At 37.5% G+C, this 12,910-nt stretch overlaps 1 long non-coding RNA gene across 1 annotated transcript; it reads right to left on the reverse strand.

Annotated features, from left to right (window-relative positions):
• Positions 1–1,290: 1,290 nt before the first annotated feature.
• Positions 1,291–3,637, reverse strand: LOC118477743. The gene is made up of 3 exons (XR_004858580.1): positions 3,431–3,637; positions 2,223–2,327; positions 1,291–1,623 (listed from the first exon to the last, which is right to left on the reverse strand). It is a non-coding gene; the product is annotated as an uncharacterized LOC118477743 (long non-coding RNA).
• Positions 3,638–12,910: the final 9,273 nt, after the last annotated feature.

A 12,910-nucleotide genomic window follows, 5' to 3' on the forward strand; every position in this document is an offset into this window, starting at 1 on the left:
GGGAAGAGGGGGGGAGAGAGAGAGAGAAAGAGAGAGAGATATAAAGAGAGAGGGAGAGGGAGGAAAAAGTGAGGGAGGAGGAGGGACATGAATAATTTAATTTAATAATCAGAGAGACAGACAGACCAACCAACCAACAGACAGACAGACAGACAAACAAACAGACAGACAAACAGACAGACAAACAGATAGACAATCAGACAAACAAACAGCCAGACAGAACAGAAGACCCTGTTCATCACCTGTGATGAGGAGCTGCTCGGTTCAGACGCAGACAGAGAAACAGACAGACAGACAAACAAAAAGATAGACAAACACACACCTGTGATGAGGAGCTGCTAGGTGAGAGGCTCGTGGACGGGAGCGACACTCGTGGGTGACTCATCAGTCGCGGGCCGCGGGCCGCTCGGTTCAGACGGGTCACGCTGCCTTTCTTGCTCACCTGGCACAGGAAAAGAAAACAACAACATGCAAAGCAAAACTGAAAATAATTTTCACATGATTTTGTATTAGTAAAAGTTTTACGGCATTTGGAAGATGGTCTTGACACTTTCAGAAAAGGTTGTCTCAACATAACGTCAAGATTTTCTCAACACTTCCAGACACTATTGGCGAGTGGTTGCCGGGTGCCCTGGTGTGATTTGCTCCTTTTTTCTTCAAAAATTTATCTTCATTTATCTCTCCTCCTTCTATTTTGCATTTGTTACTCTCTAGCAGACCTCTAATCTTCAGCACTTATAAGACCTTACTGAGTTGCAAGTGCCGTAAAACTCTTACTAAAACTAAAGACATTATTGTTTCAACATAACAGAAAAAAACTGTTTCAACATAACATCAAGATTTTCTCAACACTTTCAGAAAAGACTGTCTCAAAATAATAGACAAGACTGTCTCAATGTAAAAGACAAGAACTTCTCAATATAACCCCAAGAATGTCTAGGAATAACAGACAAGGTTGTTTCAACATAAAAGACAAGATTTTCTTAAGACTTTCAGAAAAGATTGTCTCAAAGTAATAGACAAGAATGTCTCAAAATAATAGACAAAGATTGTCTCAACATAACAGTCTCAAAATAAAAGGCAAGATTGTCTCAATCAACACTATCAGAAAAGACTGTCTCAAAGTCATGGACAAGCTTGACCCAACATAACAGACAAGTATGTCTCAAAATAACAGACAAGATTGTCTCAACATAATATGCAGATTTTCTCAATACTTTCAGACAATGTTGTTTCAACGTAACCCCAAGAATGTCTAAAAATGACAGACAAAATTGTTTCAACATAATAGACAAGATTTTCTCAACATTTTCAGAAAAGATTGTCTCAAAATATTGGACAAGAATGTCTCAAAATAATAGACAAAATTGTTTTAACATAATAGACAAGATTTTCTTAACACTTTCAGAAAGACTGTCTCAACATAACAGACAGGAATGTCTCAAAATAATAGACAAAGATTGTCTCAATCAACACTATCAGATACAAACGTATGCTCCAAAACATACAGACAGATTTCTTACCCGTCCCATCTGTTGGTTGGTCAGCCATTTCTCCCAGTCGCTCTCCGCCTTCTTTTCATCTCTCGCTCGTTTAGAGGAAATCTTGGAGCCACCGATCTCCCTACGTAAGGACAAACACACGGAAAGTGAATCAGTAACATTATAATTTGTGTAACGACGGGGTGGAATCAGGCGCTCATCAATTTTTGGGCATGTGGAGTTATGGGTATCATCTTAAAGCTTGTTCACTTGTCTTGCTTTCGAAGAAAAAAATACAAGTCAAGATATTGGCGATCGAAGGAGGTGGGGGGTCGCCTCGCTTCAAAGGTAAAATTAGCGAGAAAACGGACACCAAAGTTGAGTTATTTCCTTAGCTTGAGAGTCCATGGAAATTGAAAAATAAGAAGAAGAAGAAAAAAAAGAAGGAAAGAAAGAAAAAAAAGAAGGAAAGAAAGAAGAAGAAGAAGAAGAAGAAGAAGAAGAAGAAGAAGAAGAAGAAGAAGAACAACAACAACAACAACAACAACAACAACAACAACAACAACAACAACAAGAACAAGAAGAACAAGAAGAACAAGAAGAACAAGAAAAAAGAAAGAAAGAAAGAAAGAAGAACAAGAACAAGAAGAACATCAAGAACAACAACAAGAACAACAACAAGAGCAAGAACAAGAAGGAAAGAAGAGGACGAAATTCTCCAACAGTGGCAAACACACTCACAGGTGACTCCAGCAGGTGGAGATGGGTCCCATGGCGGATCCCTGCTCAATGTTCATGGCATCCAGGATCCAGCTGAGGGCACACAGTTGGCGGAACAACGCATCTCTGAGGACATGTTAAAAAACCCAATGTACACAGAAGATTCCTTGTCAAAACAGATTCACAAAAATACACACATACACACGAACAATGCATCTCTGAGGACACAGAGACACTTTATAAAAAAACAACAACTATGCATACAGAAGAATCTTTACTCTTGTTTTAGAAAGAGTTTTACGGCACTTGCAACACAATAAGGTCATATTAGTGCCGAAGATTAGAGGTGTTACAGGAGAGTAACAAACACAAAATAGAAGTAGAGAAGATAAGGATGATAGATGTTTGATAGGTAAAAAGGAGCAAACCACACCAGAGCACACACCAACCACCCAGAATCTTTACCCATGTAAACATAAAAACACACAGATGAACAAAGCATCTCTGGGGATATTGTAAAAAAACCAAAACAAATATGCATAGAGAGAGGATTCCTTACTCATGTACAGATACAAACACATACACAAACAGACACACAGACACACACACACAGCGCACATTTGGGGACATATAGCAAAAACTTATCATTATCCAGCCAAACAAAAGTGACATATAAATACTCTGGAGAGGTGTTACAACAAAATTAATGTGAGACGTGCTGACAAAATGAGTCACTTCTCGAAATCCACGAATGGAGATATTGGGCCAAAAATGGACACTAGAGTCAAATTTGTAAATTTTTTATTGATGCCCTATTATTCTTTAAGTACAACATAATATTCTTTATTATTTCATACTTATAGATTGTAAAAACTTCACCTGTTGCTATTAGAGTTATGTATCTATTTCTACAGGGCTTGAATCCGAGAAGTAACTTATTTATTTGTCAGCACGCTTAATTCTCAGTACCCAAACAAGGTTGGCAAATTATGACCAATAGCTTACTTAGAATAACAAAGAAAGTTTTGGATAGGAACCCACAGGATAAGAGATCAAAGGAAAGACCGCGCAGAACCAGGAGAAGAATCACAGAAATCGATGTACAGAAAAGTGGGAAGACATGGAATAACAACAAGAGGCTAGCCAAGGATAGAGAAAGGTGGAAGGTGTTTGTTCGTGGCCTATACCCTGGTGCAGGGCGAGAAAGGCAATGATGATGATGAGCTTACTTGGAAAGGTCTTCCTTGTACTCTGTGACCTCTGCTATGTTGGTGTGCTGAGGGGTGTAGGGTCGGGGAGACAGCGGCTTCTTCCACTTCTTCTTGCTGGACGTTTGCGACTTGGCACTGAGCAGGAAAAGACTGTTCGTTTTAGAAAGGTTTTACGGCACTCCCAACTGCACAATGTCATATGAGCGCCAAGGGGTGGATGTCAAAAGAGAAGTCCAAACAGGGAATCACGCTTACTCTGCTCACCTCTCTAGCCTCAACAACACAAAGTCTGCTTCGAGTATCAAGGCACCCCCAAAATAGTAGTTCACAAGAGAGTGACAAACATACAAAAGAAGTAGAGGAAAAATGATGATAGTAAGGATGAGGAAAGAAAAAGCAGCAGTTCCCCCTATGTTGTTTTGACAGCTGAAGGTATTTCATGCTTCTTCTCTGTGGCTGCATGGTGCATACTCTGCTGTCTTATTTATGCACGTATTGAGTTTTAACAAGATTTACATATTGTGCTGTGTGCAAGATGGCTGGAGGTTCAAGTTTAGTTTTAGTAAGAGTTTTTAGTTTTAGTTTGGTTTTAGTAAGAGTTTTACGGCACTTGCAACAAAAGAGGATCATATAAGTGCCAAAGAATATATGTGTTTCAAGAGAGTAACATACACAAAAAAGAAAGAGGAGAGATAAAGACGACAGATGTTTGATAGAAAGGAAGGAGCAAACCACTTCAGAGCACCCGCCAGCCACCTGTGTAAGAGTTTTGCAGCACTTGCAACACAAAAAGGTCATACAAGTGCCACAGATTAGAGGTGCTACTAAAGAGTTACATACAAAGGAGGATACATAAGGACGATAGATGTTTGATCGGAAAGAAGGAGCAAATCACACTACGGCCTCTGCCAACCACCCACACCTCAGAATTTCAAAGTTCTATCTGATATTTTTTTTGCCGCTTTTTATGACATCAGAAATCAAATGTTCTATCTTCTCTATCAAAATCGTAAGATTGTTCGAAGTGGTTATCAAGATATGCAAGGAATTGCATTTAAAAAGGCTTGACATGATGTGAAACTCAACATTTTTTATGTCAAATTTCTCAAAACTAGGTACTTAGCAGATAGAACTTTGTAATTCTGGGGTAGCAATGTGCCAACAGGTAAGCTTAAACGAACACACTTTAGTTTTAGTATGAGTTTTACAGCCCTCGCAACACAATAAGGTCATATAAATGCCGAAGATTAGAGGTGTTAAAAGAGAGTATCAAACACAAAAAAGGAGGAGATATCAGGATGATAGATGTTTTATAGGAAGGAAGGAGCAAACCACACCAGAGCACCCGCCAACCACCCACTGGAACACACTGATGATGTACAGAAACACAACAAACAGAGAGCAGAGCTTTTGTAAGTAAACAACACAAACATCACACTGCAAAACACCAGCAGACAAGCATGACCCCTCACTCCCCACACAGGAAGACAAATCTCGTGTGACGTGAACTTGGAGGCAAAGATGATTCAGGAAAAAAAAAAAAAGCCCTAAAAACAAAGGGAGAAATAGTACACTCAAAAAAAAAAAATGTAACCTTCTTACAATTTTCAACAAAGGGAGAAATTGTACATTAAAAAAAATGTAACCTTCCTACAATATTCAACAAAGGGAGAAATTGTACATTAAAAAAAATGTAACCTTCTTACAATATCCAACAAAGGGAGAAATTGTACATTAAAAAAAATGTAACCTTCTTACAATATTCAACAAAGGGAGAAATTGTGCACTCAAAAAAAAAAATGTAACCTTCTTACAATATTCAACAAAGGGAGAAATTGTACACTCAAAAAAAAAAAATGTAACCTTCTTACAATATCCAACATGTCGCTGTTTTTCAAACTTTAAGTTCCTTCTATTTTCATAACCTGATAGTCTAAACAAAAGACAGTTGATAAAAATCTGGCCAAGATTGGAGACATAACTAACTCTTAAAGGTAAAAATACATAATAATAATACATCAAAGCTAAAAATCAGCAAAAAATAAATTTTCATTTTGGACAATGTTAGCAATGTTGGCACTATTATGTCATCTTTCAGAATAAATGTCAAAAGCATGAAAATAAATACATGTAATTGAATTTGTGCTAAGCTAAAGCTTTTTTTAAAGCAAAGATCAAAAGAGCCAAGAAACTGATTTCAAGCCTACTGGGTTAAATTCATAATTAACCTACCCTGCCCAATCAGCTTATTTGGGCCTCAGTCCAACGCAAAAATCTACAACCGTTACACCGCAAAGATCTGTGACCAGTTTAACGCAAAAATCTATGATCAGTTTAAAACAAAGATCTACGTGCGACCAGTACAATGCAAAGATCTCACTACGAACAGCACAATGAAAAAATACAACGCAAAGATCTACCTAAGATCAGTACAGCATAAAGATCTACCTAAGATCAGTACAGCATAAAGATCTACCTAAGATCAGTACAGCATAAAGATCTACCTAAGATCAGTACAGCATAAAGATCTACGACCCGTATTAAGCAAAGTTCTTCAACTTGTGCTAAGCAAAGACGGGGGCTCTCGTGGCCTAGAGGTTAAGGTGTTGGCCTCTCATTCAAAGGTCCCGGGTTCGATTCCGGGTAGCGACCGAAAAAATTTTCTTCTCTAAAATTGTCTCCTTTCACATCCTTTCCTGATCTCTAACAATGTTCTGTTGTCTGCTTTCATTTCCACTTTCTGCCCCCACCCCCTCACCTCCTTTGCCCCGCTCCTCTGGGCTCCTGACTCTTTCTGCAGCCTTTCTACTGCTACTCCTTGGCTCCTCCTAACTGCTGTCTTTCTGCCACACCCCTGATCTTCTGGTAGGAAAGATCTACACCTAGCCTCTCGGACAAGGGCGAAAAATCTCGGAGGGCCCGTGTGCAAGTTGCGCACGTTAAAGATCCCTTGGTGGTCTAAAATCGATAAGAGTAGGCTTCGGCCGCCACCCGGGCAAAATTCAAAATTTCCTACCAACGAAATAGTATTAGGTGTGTCCCGCGCGCTCATATGACCTATGCAGTTGCGAGCGCCGTAAAACCCTATACTAAACAAACAAAACAAAAGCAAAGACCTGCAACAAGTAAAACATTCTATAAATATAGGTCACCAATACTATGCTACTGCTCTGTTAGGAAAAACAAAAAAAATTGCCAGCGCAAACAGAAAAGTGTGAATATTGTTACAGCCAGCACTGAACTCAATATAATATTCCATATTTTCTAAAGACGTTGATACAAAAAGGAGAGACTGAGCGTGGCCTAAGGGTGTAGTTATAAATATGTGTTACGACACAGTGGAATCAGGCACTTATCAAATTTTGGGCATGTAGAGTTATTGGTATCAACTTGTTCATTTGTCTTGCCTTCGATGAAAAAAATACCCATTAATCTTGAATAGAAGTCGGGATACTTGAGAACCTGTGGTAACTGAAAACTTACAATTGTTGTGCCTTTAATCAACATTTTTCAGTAAAAAATCCACACAGAAATGTGTTCTTGAATGAACAAAAAGATATTGAGCCAAAAAAACCCAAAAAAACCATTGATAAAATTAGCCAAACAGATGGAAAAATGCCAGTTTCTTCAATCATCATTTTAACGAGCGCCTGATTTCTCCACAATGCCTCACATATGTGTCTCGACACGGTGGAATCAGGCGCTCGTCAATTTTTGTGCATATGGGGTTATTAGTATCACCTTAAAGCCTGTTACTTTGCCTTCTTTTTGGTGGAAAAAAACATCAATCTACTATGTTGAATAGAAGTGAAAATATTTGCGATTGAAGGGGGTCAGGGTTGCCTAGTTTCAGAAGCAAAATTAGTGAGAAATGGTCACCAAAATAGTGTAACTTCCATAGCCTGAGAGTCCCAGGAAACTGGCAATTTACATTTTTTGTGCCTTCAGTCACTGTTTTTATGTAAAATCCTCACAAAAATGAGTTTTTATATAGATAGAAGAAGCACTGAGCCAAAAAAAAGAAAATTAGAAAAAAGTTCCCCATCGGCCAAAATATTGCCGATTTCTTTGATTTTGTTAATTCACCACGATGCCTCACATATTGTCTTCTCTACCCCCTCAGAGGCAAAAGGATGAAGGGGGAGAAGTTATGATAATGTCATTAGTTCACCCAGGAACATCACTCAGTCCACTCACCACCACCACCATCATGGCTATATTTGGCCATGAACGAGAATATTGTGTGAAGTTACACACCTCCGCAGTGGTGTATACTGCAGTGAGAACATAATGTGGATTTACTCTGAGTGAATGTGTGCGCGAGCGTGTGTCTGTGTGTGTATATGTGTGTTTTGTGTGTGTGTGTGTGTGTGTGTGTGTGTGTGTGTATTAATAAGCATGGTTTCTCTTTATGTGTGTGTGTGTGTGTGTGTGTGTGTGTGTGTGTGTGTATATGTGTGTGTGTGTGTGTGTGTATATGTGTGTATTTATGAATGTGTATGCTGACAACAGAGGCTAATGGCTTCACGTGTGAGTGTGGGGAGCATGCATGCATTCACCAACAACAAGACAACCTCTAGCCTAAACCAGATGAAAAGAATAATGATGCACACGAGAAAGATGTTGATCACAGTGGTATGGCCTGTACAATACAGTAACATGCATGGGTTTTTTTTAATGAATAAGTTCTGATTCCATTTACTTCAAGCCTTGAGATTTTAAATGAATCGCTACCTCAGAATTACAAAGTTCTATATCTGTTCAGTGCCTAGTTCTGAGAAATTCCCCGTCAAAGATTTTGAGTTTCCCTTCATGTCAAGTTTTTTTCGAAAGCAATTCTTTGAATATCTTGACACCCACTTTGAATAATTTTAAGATTTTGAAAGAGCAGAGAGGAACATCAAAATTTGGTTTCTGATCTCACGGCCTTAGTGACTCAAAACAGCCCAAAATGTCAGATGGAACTTTGTAATTTTAAGGTAGCGATAGGCCAACTTCAATTTGTATTTCGAACAATAACTTTGTTCAACATTAGAAGCAGGTTGATATGAAAAGGCACTTTTCTTATGCAGGGATGGCTAAAATTTTATCTGTGCATCTTTCTAAGATTGAACATAAACATATTTACTGTTCAATTCTGGAAAATATTCCATAATTACAGAAGCACTTATTCTATTTTCATTGGTTCAAACAAACAATACTCCGTTTTGATCTGAACACACGATAATTGGAAATTTCCTAAACCGAAAAATGGTGTGAAAACAGGAAGCCATACACAAAGAGAAGGGGAAAAAAATCAACTTTCTTTTCACCTTTTAAATAAAAAATAAGGAGACATAATACAAGTCTCACTGTAAGACGTCAAATTTGTTTGACTCAATAAATTACTTTTTAACAAAGGAAAAGAGAAACTTTGCTTATTAAAACTCAGTCCAGAACCATTTAATTGTATAATATATATATATATATATATATATATATATAAACTGATACAAGATTACAGGATTAAGTTTGATAGAATTTGGAGCAGGCAGTCAAAAGTTTGTTTCTTTAAAACAAAAAAGCGTGATGTTTTTGAGTTGGATGAGCCATAGTAATATAAAGATTTTTGGTGACAGAGTTAATATGTCCATAAGCAGCTCATAACTTTAACCACCTCAGAAAAATGAGACAAAAACGAAGAAAGAAAGTGGTACACGTATCATGTGACGGATACGCCTCACTACCAGGCACAGTGGTTTAAGAAGATACATTAACAGTGCACTACAGTTCAGAAGGTATACACAGTGTATCTCAGTGTGATAGATATACTTCGTGCACTACAGGGTGAATTATGTATATGTGTGGGTGCCTAGAGAAAGGTACCAAAAGTCGCAACATAGCTACAGGCTGATAATGACAAAAAATCACTTTTTTGACCAAAATGTGGTTCCATAAAAAAAAGATATTTCCACCATTTTTTAACAATGTGTTAGAAGGGAGTTCATGGATTTTACTTCTAAATATTTTATTTTGAATAATTTTGAGACTAGGGTATTTTTTAAAGAGATAATAAATCTGCTTTTAGAAGGAGTTCTGCCCCCCCTCAGAGGCAAAAGGATGCTTTCTCTTCCCTGCTATGTTTTACCACTGAATTCTAATCATGATATTGATGTCAACTGAATGTCAAATTGGAAATGAATTTTCCATGAAAAAAAATACATTAGAAACAACTGAATCATTTTTTTTCAAGTTTACATGTGTCCTAAACTTAAAAGTTAATTATCTCAAAATTTGATCTTTATACGCTACCTCACAAAATGTGCAATCTCTCAAAAACTACTTGAGATATCTCAAAAATTCAAAAAGCCACTGTGTTCAGCATTGAAGAAGGTGCAACTTAGGCTCAGCTCAAAATGGCCAAAATCTGACTTTGGTTCCTTTCTTTAGCAGGCACACACACACGTAGAAACAAACCGTGCATTTCAGTGCGAAAAGTTCACTCATCGGGAATTGGTTTTAGCACTACATTACATCACATAGGAATAGAAATAGAGTGGGGAAAACAGAAGTTTAGCCGTGCAAGGGGTTTGAACTCAAAGTGCCGTGGTACCAACCTTGAACTGGGGTCAGGCCCGCTGTGAGCGGGTGCCGTCGTCATGTCAAAATCTTCGCTATGACAATCTGGCAGGCTCGGCCCGAAGTAGCTACAGGTTTAGGTGGCCAGAGGAGATGATAAATGAAGGGTATAGGCTATGTGGTGGGACAATATAGAGAGTGCAGTAGATGTTGGGGGTCATTTCACCAAAGACAGAGTAATAAGGATAATGATGATGATATAACGGGACATTTTATAGTGCTCAACCCCCTAACTTAAGAACACAGGCTCTGAGCACTTTACACATACAACAGCAGCACCTAAACAGGGTATTGTGTTTTGTTTTGACTAAAATCCTCTCTTTACATATATCTCATTAATCTGAAAACTAAAATGGTTTTTTGACGAGATTTGAATGAGTAAATAGATTTGATCTCTCTTAAACTACAAAGCAAGCATTCCAGACCTTAAGGGGCTTTGTTATACAAATGCTGTTTCACCCTTTGCACAGGGTTTCTTGTTACTTAAAAGAGTTGTTTTAAATAACAAATGTATTTACACCGAATTTAAATATTTTAACCTTTTAGCATTTTAAAGTAAATTAGTTAACCAGTCGTGAAGAGAACTTTTGCAAAAGTGAACAACTTGTGTTTCGCGCGCTCATATGACCTTAGCAGTTGCGAGCGCCGTAAAACCTTATACTATACATACATACCCTTTGCTTTAAGTTTCGAAGATGGTAAAAGTAATTTTTTTTTGCCAGCTGATGACCTTAGACTGCCAGTTGGAACTTAAAATTTTAAAAGACTTCTAAAATGTGATGGCACAATATTACTCGAGCACTTGTGATATAAAGAGGCCAGATTATGCGTAATTCTTTATCTCACCGGGAAACCAGGGCAATGTTCGTAAAATATACTAAGTATTGATTAGATGAAACATTTTACTCATTTTTTAAATTTCTGAATACATGCATGAGTTGATTGTTAGATGATTTATCTCAGCGGACACTGACAAAACTGGAATCAAAATAGACGCCAAGACTTTTAACTTTTCTGGAAAATGCAATATTTTCTCATCACCAAATTGTCAAGACGGCATCGATGGCGACTTCGTTTATGAACTTTGCACTGCCTTTGCAGAATGACTTCTGGCTTTTGTTCATTCAGTTTTTCAACGAAGCAATAGAATTTTCAGCACAATGGACAAATTCATCTGAGTTGGCAGACATTATTGAGCCATAAATTTGGGCACCAGCATAGAAATGATGCTTTAAATAATAATAATAATAATAGTAATAATAATATAATAATAATTAATAAAATAGCATTTGTAAAGCGCATATCTCTGCTCGCCAGCAAAGCTGTAAGCGCTTTACACTATATCATACTTAATTATTCCTTTGACAAATGATTGAGTATATAATTGGTGTACAGTAAAGGCAGGATGTAATGTTATGATAGGAAGTGTGCTCAATACGCATAGGGTTTATGCAGTATATGGAAAGAACTTTTGCGTGATATCGAAATACAGTCAATATTGTCTAAGACGGCCAGCCATTATCGCAGGAGAAAAGTGGCCATCTTAGATACCCAGTGTCATTATAATATTTAAAGAAAGAAAAAAAAAGAACACACAGGGGAAAATGGAAAAAAAATGGCGATTTGTACAGGTGATTGTCTTAATTAAGCAGGTGGCCATTAGAGCTGGTTTGTTTGTACATTGTTTACAGTACAAAGGTAGCGCGTCGTGTGAAGAACGAAAAAGTGGTTACAGTAATAACTGGGTGTGTGTGTGATATGATGAAAGAGCATGCGAGGTAACAATATCTGTACTGAGTGGCACGGACACAAAGAGGGACACTTCTTCAGTTTGACCTTGACCTTCTGACCACTAGACTTTCTTTCTATCACAAAGTGGCAGTTGTTCAATAATAATAAAAAATGATAATGATAATAATAAATAGCATTTGTACAGTGCATATCCTCACTCGACAGAAAGCTTTATGCGCTTTACACCACGCTCATTACGCTGTCTGAAGTCGTGTGTACCCGCCCGTACAAGAAAACTAAAAAACTGCTCTGCCAGCCAATGGGTCTGTCTCATTGACTGAACAGAAAAAAAAGAACACGGCTCTCTTGATCATGATCAAATCGCTGCAAAACTGGTTTCTGTTCGAATTTAAGGTTAGCAATGTTGCTGTTTGGTTTAATCTGCCAAGATAAGTCGGCAGTCAGTTTGCGGTTTTTAAACATTTGCTGGGGAGGAAAAAAGCTTCTGTTGCTGCTGTTTTGAATGAGGCTACAGCCTTTGTCAATCCAAATGTTAAAGGCCGAAAATATTCAGCTCTGCATGTATCTTTGTTAAGCATTAGAAGCATCAATGAAATATTATTATTATTATAAAGCTTAGCAAAAAACAGTAAAACAAAACACTAGAAATGTTAGCAAATAGCATATTTGTTGACGATTTCAAAATGAAAAAAAAAAATCGTAATAAGAAAAAAATTTGCATTATTTGTCTATGCTGGCGCCAGTCCATGCCTGCAATCCATATTGATAAAATCCACAAATATAGTGCGGTCAAAAATTCGTGGTGCAACTTATCCTCAAATATCTCTTTAATGGGAGAATAGATATCATCCATACTTTGTACAGCAGTTTGTATCAATTTGTCTTAACTTAATCATCTTTTCCCACAACAATTGAGGTGAAATAAAAAAAACTTTTCTTAAAAAATGTAAATAAATTACTATAAATCTCCGTCACGCAGAAAATGGAATTGTTCACAGAATTTTTGACTGCACTATAAGTGACCTACTAAATCTCTGCATGGCTCTCTTGGTCACCCAGACAGCCTACATCTATGTCAGCATTAAAAAGGGCTTAAAATGCATTTATTTAGAATATTTAGGAGAAAGG

This window comes from Aplysia californica, unplaced genomic scaffold (genome assembly GCF_000002075.1).
Source record: "Aplysia californica isolate F4 #8 unplaced genomic scaffold, AplCal3.0 scaffold00202, whole genome shotgun sequence".
NCBI lineage: Eukaryota > Metazoa > Mollusca > Gastropoda > Aplysiida > Aplysiidae > Aplysia > Aplysia californica.